Source organism: Sinohyriopsis cumingii, unplaced genomic scaffold (genome assembly GCF_028554795.1).
Source record: "Sinohyriopsis cumingii isolate HCF-2022 unplaced genomic scaffold, ASM2855479v2 utg003580l, whole genome shotgun sequence".
NCBI lineage: Eukaryota > Metazoa > Mollusca > Bivalvia > Unionida > Unionidae > Sinohyriopsis > Sinohyriopsis cumingii.
The window spans coordinates 147960-157133 of NW_028316534.1; positions in this window are offsets into that span (position 1 = coordinate 147960).

The following is a 9174-nucleotide window of genomic DNA, read 5'->3' on the forward strand; positions in this document are numbered from 1 at the left end:
ATACTTGAGCTGGAATAGCTCATCGATACTGATACACATCTGTTTATCGAACACTCACTTCATGGCAGGATTTCAATGGCAAGTGACAGCTTCACTAGCGCAAACAACCCATACATAGATGATAATGACCACGCTACCTCAAACAGTTACATAATGCATCAAAACAATAATAAACTTTAAGAGTAGACAACGATCCAACCGTTGTTGATTGGTGGGTTTCGGTGGAGTCATTATAGATACAGTAATATGGAAAATAAGTAAGCGATTACAACACCAACAACATACGCGGATACGTCTTTGAAGTTGATTTAGAATATCCAGAAAATTTAGATAATGTACACAACGATTATCCGTTAGCACCAGAAGCATTGTTGATGCCCGGTACGTGGTTGTCCCCATATCAGTGGGTTATAGTTGATGAATCCGGACGTAGACACACTGAATGCATCAAACTAGCACCAAGTCTTAGAAAGAAACCAATCATATACGATATCTGCAGCCGTATTTGCGATTATGTATGCTTCTATCCATCAGTTTTCACATGATTCAAGCTTGGATGATACCATATATACAACACGAATACCCATCTGTGCACAGAGGACACTAATGAGATTGCGAAAAGGTCTTTAAAAACATGAACTATGCAGTGTTCAGGAACAATTATGGAGAATCTGCGCAAACGAATCGGTGTAATCTCGTATGTGTTAATGAAGAAGACAAACTTTGAAGGCTCATCGCTGATGCATCCTTTGAGCCTCTAAAGATCTTTGATGGTCCACTTATTGCCTTTCACAACAACAAAATCGAAACTAAACCAACACTGACTTGCTGTTGATGCATAGCACTGTAACAAGATAACCGGGTGGGATATCTCGGATTAACAACAGAACACGTAATGACGACACATATATATATGATTTAATGTGGCGATTTATATGAATAGTGGATTATGAAGATGTGTGCGTATTTATAATCCAAATATTGGATCTATTTAACATAAAAAACGCACAGTTTCAAAGATGGAAAAAATATACAAATAAATTAGTTCAGTAACCCTAAAATACAGGATAAATGATTTCACAAATGATTTTGTAATGGAAAGATGAATATAGTTCACTCAAATAGTAACCAATGTAAGTCTTTACACATAGTAAAAAAAATGTATTCGCTCAGGTAGCGAAATTATGTCACTAAACAAGAACGGATATACAATCTATCCTTCCAGTCCTGAATAATACACTGGGTCTTACTAACCCAAAATTAGCATACAGCTAAAAATACATGTGTGGAGATGCACTCCTTCACCCGTGCACCATATCCGCTCCACAGCTCCTCTGAATCAATTTCACAACCAATATAGACTCCGGACCCTCGGAATACTATGATCACTTGAAATATTAGACCCTCCGGATACTTGAAATACTAGACCCTCCGGACCCCCTGGTCCTTTGACGGCTCTACAGCTGGGTCACCTTAGTCCCTCTGGACACTCCGGACGCTAGACATTAGACGCTCCGGCACCTTAAACGCTCCGGACACACGGACGTTTCTACACTCTGACAACACCGGACACCCCGGATATTCCTACCATCAAACACTCACTCACTCAGCCCTACAGCTGGAGTTGTGCGAATCCTTTTAGCAGGCCGCTTGCTGACAAAACCATTAGTATTGTAAAGGTCCTTTACATGTAGTAACGTATTTATACCTTTAGAATTTTCGTTATTCTTTATCAAAAGCACCTTGCACGTGTGGCACAGGACAAATCGTACTCACGATTTCGAAATACATAGACCATATTATAATCACCCTCGGGTATCGTTGTACAGAGAAAAGAAACGAAACCCGAGTACATGTATTTAATCAACAACATTTACACCATTCCGTGACAATACCTCCCCCCTAAAAAAAAATGGTATCACTTTTAGAACAATCACGGAATGTGAACAATGAATCATTATTAAAACTTCCAATTTTCAGACCGAACGAAATGATATGCTAATTACACCCTACTTAAAAAATCAGCTCCCACATTTTCTGACCCTCGAATTGCCTCGATTCGAAAACTGTATGGTTGCAAAGACAACGCCCAACGCATCAATCTTGCATTGTTGACCTTTGCTTTATTCAAATATAAAAGCGGCTGATGGTCCGTTTGCAAGGTAAACTCCCTCCCAAAAAGATATGTATGGAATTTTCCTATTCCCCATACTAAACCTAGGCACTCCTTTTCAATCACGGAGTACTTTTCCTCTCTAGGGAGCAATTTCCTACTTGCATAAGCAATGGGCAATTTCATCCCCCCTTGCTCCTGTAGCAAAACAGCCCCAAGACCCGTATCGGACGCATCTGTCCTCAGTATAAAAGGTTTATCTATTTCCGGCAACTTTAAAATTGGTGCCCTTACCAGTTTGTGTTTTAGAGTGTTAAACGCTTTTTCCTGGCATGCACCCCATGAAACTTTATTCGGTTGCCCCTTCCTAGTCAAATCCGTTAATGGGCTGGCAATAGCCGAAAAGTTGGGGACGAATTTCCTGTAGAACCCGATTAGACCTAGGAAAGACCTTACTTGTTTTTTTGTCTCTGGTCTAGGGGCATCCCTGATTGCTCCTATTTTATCTGGATGAGGTTGCAACTGGCCTAGTCCACTTACCAGATGTCCCAAACATTCCAGACTGGAATACCCTATGCTACACTTAGTAGGCCTAACTGAAAGGTTTGCAATGTGAAGTCTATCGAACAGATCCCGTAATACCTTAACATGTTCATCCCATGTATGCGTGTAAACAAAGATGTCGTCTACGAAGCTGTCGACGTTTTCCGTTCCGTTTAACAATTTGCGCATGAGACGAACGCACGACGCACCGGCGTTGACTAAACCGAAAGGCATAACTTTAAATTGAAACAGTCCTTTGGGAGTCGCGAATGCCGTCAACTCGCGGACATTATCGGCGATGGGTATCTGCCAATATCCCTTGTTTAGATCTAATTTGGAAATGTATTTATGACCTGCCAATTTTGAAAATACACTTTCCATATCTGGCATTGGTTCTGCATCAAATACGGTGATCTTGTTTAATTGCCGAAAGTCGATGCAAAATCGGTTGGTCCCGTCTTTCTTTCTGACTAACACCACGGGGGACGAGTATGGGGAGTTTGAAGGTTCGATCACTCCCTGGTCTAACATTTTCATCACTTCTTCGCTGATTGTCTCCCGCGCATTAAAGGGTATCGGATATCCTTTAATCCTGATAGGCTCAGAGGTATTCAATTTGATCTCGTGTCGAATTAGACCCGTACAGCCTGGTCTGTCCGTGAACACATCTGGGTATTTGGACAAAACCTCCATAATCTGTGTACGTTGACCCTCCGATAACTCAGGGCATACATTTATCTGGTCAATACTTTCTTTACCAACGTCCATGGGGTATTCAAGGGGTATTTCTGTGCTGGAGACGAATTCCGCTTCGTCACCAGTCCTATCCTCTATCACCGCAACGCATACAACATTCAAAATCCCTTTATCAATCGTTTGTCCAGGTCTCGCTACGTAGAGTTTAAGCATATTGGCATGAAATGTCTTGGACTTCCCCTCCATATCAATGATATAATCCATTTCGCCTTTCACCTGTCTGACTTCATATGGCCCTTTCCATTGGACTAGCAGCTTGTTGTTATTCGTTGGGAGAAGCACCAACACTTGATCGCCTACGTCAAATTTTTTACTCCGAGTTCCTCGGTTGTAGTACTTGGCGTACCTACGATTAGATTTCGCGAGTTCGTCTTGCGCCATTTGACAAGTACTTTCTAATCTTTCGCGCAAATCAACTACGTAATGGTATGTGGTCTTAACTTCTTCGTCCGCGACCTCGTCTGTCCACAGTTCACGAAGTATGCGCATAGGACCACGAACTGTCCTACCGTACAATAGTTCAAACGGGGAGAAACCCAAGCTTTCCTGAGGAACCTCACGATATGCGAACAGAAGGGCGTTCATATATCTATCCCAATCCTTCGGTCTTTCCGCACACATTCTCCGCAACATTTGTTTCAATGTGCCGTTGAATTTCTCGACCAATCCATTGCACATAGGATGGTAAGGTGTTGTTCGTAACTGTTTAAGGGACAACAACCTACTAATTTCTGCCATAAGATCTGAGGTGAATTGCGCTCCACAATCCGTAAGAACCTCTTCGGGCACTCCGACCCTGCTGAACATGTCTACGAGCGCTTCGGCTACACGTTCGGTTTCAATTGATGGCAAAGCTATGGCTTCTGGATATCTGGTAGCGTAATCTACCAGTGTCAAGATGTATCGGTTTTTCCGATCTGTATGCGGAAATATTGGTCCTACAATGTCGATGGCTACTCGTTTGAACGGAGTATCTATCAAGGGCATCTGACCTAACGGTACTCTAGTTACCCTACCCTTAGAGATCGTCTTCTGGCAAACGTCGCACGAGCGACAGAACCGCGCTATGTCGCTATTGACGCCAGGCCAATAAAATTCTCTTAATACCCTATCCGTTGTTTTCTTTACGCCTAAATGACCTGCCATACTCGACTCGTGCGCGACCTTTAATACATGTGCCCTAAATTTCTGGGGAACCACTAATTGCAAGAACTTCCTATCCGATGTAGAGTATTCCCTGTACATTAAACCCTTTCGAACAAGGAATTTAGAGGAACCCCCGTTCTTACACTTTCTCACGGTACCCGTTAATGCCTTCTCAGAGGTTGCACGTAAAGACGCGTCACGTTTTTGCTCATTTTGGAATTCTTCGCGGGATATATCAGTAATGGCTTCCGGTACTTTTAACTTACGCAAAGGTTTATTTTCCTCCTTTACCTGAGCCCTAGTTTGCACTGCCTGGATGATAGGGAATCGGAAATCTGCTATGGTTGGGAGTCTAGAACCCGGTACGTTGCCAATCGTCAGTTCATAGATCGGGTTGGCTACGCATAAAGCTTCCACAGTCCCGGTCAAAAAAGGTGTATCTATCATTATCCTTGCAACTGGAACGTGGTCGATTGTCTGGTCAAGCAACATGCAAGGTGATTTAAACCCAAGCAATTGATCATCGCGGACTAAGCTCCGTTTCACGACTACAGTAGTGCATCCCGTGTCTCGTAGAACGGTGACTTCTTGTCCGTTAACAGTGCCGTTTGCGGTCGGCACCCGTGCCTCTGGAAAAATACACGTGCCGATTGATTGGATCACATCGCGACTGGTCTCTGAACGCACCACTGGTTCACGCACCGCTTTCCGCTTAACTTGCTGGGAAACATTAAGTTTTCCATTTACCGATCTTCTGCCTCTAATGGCTACCGCTACTTTCTGGACTGGTCCCTTCCGCTTAGGACAATAGTGGGAGATATGACCCACTTCCTTGCAAATGAAACATTGCATGTCACTCCGCTTCCCCTGGTTACTCCTACCAGATTTTTCAGGTTCCCTGGGTTTTCTGTCGTTGACCTGATTCCCACCTTTGACATCTCGCGTGATGACATTCTGCGAACCTCCCCGAGCTTCGGCGAACAAATCCGCCTGTGTGGCCATTTCATGTACATTTGTAAAGGATCTTTCCTTCAAGAATAAATATAACTCCTTGCCACAAGTTGTTAACAATTGGTCACGAAGCAAGAAATCGACAAGACCCTCAAATGTCTTGACTTTACCACATTCCACCCATCGCTGCAAATAATGGCAAGTCCTACTGACGAACTGTGTGAATGTTTCGCCTCTATCTGGTTTACTATACTTAAACTTCTTGCGAAACCCTTGCTCGGTTAGTTCATATTTCTTGAGAAGTGCCTCTTTCAACACGGGGTAATTGAGCGAATCGGCCGTGGATAAACGCGAATACACGTCTAACGCTTTACCTTTCAATAACGCGCTAAGATGGAGCGGCCAATCGTCTTTCTTCCATTTTTGTACCGTAGCATACCTCTCAAACCTATTTAGATAACTATCCATATTATCTTTATCGTCTTCAAATGGGGGCAATTTTGGACCTCTCAGTTTAACATCATGTTCCCCCTCTTTTTTAGCTTGCAATAGCTCAGAATTTCTTAGATATTCCTTCTGCCGATTTATATCTTCCCCTTCTAACTTCTCCCTCTCTGCTTCCCTTTCCCATTCTATCCTTTCCCTCTCAGCCTGTTTCTCTAGTTCAATCTTACCCTTCTCTAATTCTATCATTTCCTTCTGGGTTTCCCTTTTTTCCCTTTCTATTTGTTGTTCCCTTTCAAATTTTTCCCTTTCTAATTCCCTCTCAGCCTGTTTCTCTAGTTCGATCTTACACTTCTCTAATTCTATCATTTCCTTCTGGGTTTCCCTTTTTTCCCTTTCTATTTGTTGTTCCCTTTCAAATTTTTCCCTTTCTATTTGTTGTTCCCTTTCAAATTTTTCCTTCTCTAATTCCCTCTCCTTTAATCTTTGGTCCCTCTCCCGGGCTTGTTCTTCACGAACGAAATTTCTAAGGGACTCCCCCTCATAACCAAACTGCTTCCCCAGTTCTACCAGTTCTTTCATAGAAGACATTTCAAAAGTTTGGTGGTGACCAACCTTAAAGTGCAGTTGTATACAAAACACGTAATTACCACAAACCGTATTTTCTTTCACGAAATGCAACAAAAATATTAAATACAAAAAATAAAGTAAAATTAGGTATCTACCTAACCTTGGTGCTTTGTCAAACGCATCTGAAACACACAAAAAGCATACAAATATAATAAAACAATTTCAGTGCTCTGTTATATCCGAAATGATCCCACTTCTGACACCATTTGTAACAAGATAACCGGGTGGGATATCTCGGATTAACAACAGAATACGTAATGACGACACATATATATGATTTAATGTGGCGATTTATATGAATAGTGGATTATGAAGATGTGTGCGTATTTATAATCCAAATATTGGATCTATTTAACATAAAAAACGCACAGTTTCAAAGATGGAAAAAATATACAAATAAATTAGTTCAGTAACCCTAAAATACAGGATAAATGATTTCACAAATGATTTTGTAATGGAAAGATGAATATAGTTCACTCAAATAGTAACCAATGTAAGTCTTTACACATAGTAAAAAAAATGTATTCGCTCAGGTAGCGAAATTATGTCACTAAACAAGAACGGATATACAATCTATCCTTCCAGTCCTGAATAATACACTGGGTCTTACTAACCCAAAATTAGCATACAGCTAAAAATACATGTGTGGAGATGCACTCCTTCACCCGTGCACCATATCCGCTCCACAGCTCCTCTGAATCAATTTCACAACCAATATAGACTCCGGACCCTCGGAATACTATGATCACTTGAAATATTAGACCCTCCGGATACTTGAAATACTAGACCCTCCGGACCCCCTGGTCCTTTGACGGCTCTACAGCTGGGTCACCTTAGTCCCTCTGGACACTCCGGACGCTAGACAGTAGACGCTCCGGCACCTTAAACGCTCCGGACACACGGACGTTTCTACACTCTGACAACACCGGACACCCCGGATATTCCTACCATCAAACACTCACTCACTCAGCCCTACAGCTGGAGTTGTGCGAATCCTTTTAGCAGGCCGCTTGCTGACAAAACCATTAGTCTTGTAAAAGTCCTTTACATGTAGTAACGTATTTATACCTTTAGAATTTTCGTTATTCTTTATCAAAAGCACCTTGCACGTGTGGCACAGGACAAATCGTACTCACGATTTCGAAATACATAGACCATATTATAATCACCCTCGGGTATCGTTGTACAGAGAAAAGAAACGAAACCCGAGTACATGTATTTAATTAACAACATTTACACCATTCCGTGACAAGCACAACCAATGATGCATGCATGATCATGGCGGAACCAAATTTAGTTAACGAATTTGATACCAGCGATTATCCGACACAGCATCTATTGTTTAGTAACATTAACAAACAAGTTGTCGGTAAGTTCAGTGATGAGCGTTCGAGTAAACAAATCGAAAGGTATGTAGGACTGCAAGCAGAAATGTGCCTTCTTGTTGATGAACGAAAAACATTAAACGGGCCAAAGGTATTCCATGAGTTATTGTGCAGAAATATATAAAACTTGACACATACGTGGAACGTCTTCGAGACCGACGTGAATTTGCACACACGGAAAATACTTTAAGGTGACAAAAGCATCGCGTGGGTGTTTTACGATGGAACACAATGAATTTGTCTCCACTTGATACCAAACGATGGATAACCCCGATGGTAGTACCATTTACGCTCATGTCCTTCATGTGATTGTGATGCACTAACAAATTAAAACAAATCTTGATGGCAGTTCCATAATTACTGGAACGACTTGCAATTCATCTCGCACAAATACTTGGCCTGTTGGCTTTGCTTAACATGGTTGAAGCGCTGAGTGGCATGCAGGCCCCAAACGGTAATACATCAACTGGTGTATTAATCACCGGTTATATGTTGGTTCAAAGTAATGTGTTTTTCGGAAGATGGAAAGCCTTCCTTTTCAAGATTATGCCAGCAACATTCATTCCCGGCAGTTTTTTGTGTGACGAGAGTGTTATAAAATATTACAATTAAATGTTGCAAGAAAAAATAAATAAAAGAGATGACGATGTCCTTGTTTAACTACGGAACCATAAAAGATCGAATATAAGTACAGAAGAAGCAAGGAGAAGAAGTATGTGATGACTTGTTACTGAATGAATCAGTAGGTTTGATTAATCTTTCTTTGACAAAATATATGTGACAATTCCTTTCTTTGAGTGTTTTCTGCCCAGTTTACAAAGGATATTCGAATATTGCTGATACACTTAAAACCATAATGTGTATAAAGTGAGTTTTGAGTATTTTGTAATCTTACTGTAATATATGTTTATACGCTGAACTTAAAATTGGAATAATTTTGCCTTTTCCAAAACAAGGACACTTCACAACCACTTTTTTTTTTTTTTAACTTCATAATAGGGGACACAACTCCGTTGTAATGCTCCATTGGAGAGCAGAATGAATCATAGTTTTGTCCCTTTGATTGTCTTAAGATACGTAGTTGCTATGAATGTTAATTGTAAACATACATATATATATATATATATATATATATATATATATATATATATATATATATATATATATATATATATATATGAAAAGATTGTCTGAACATATAGGAAT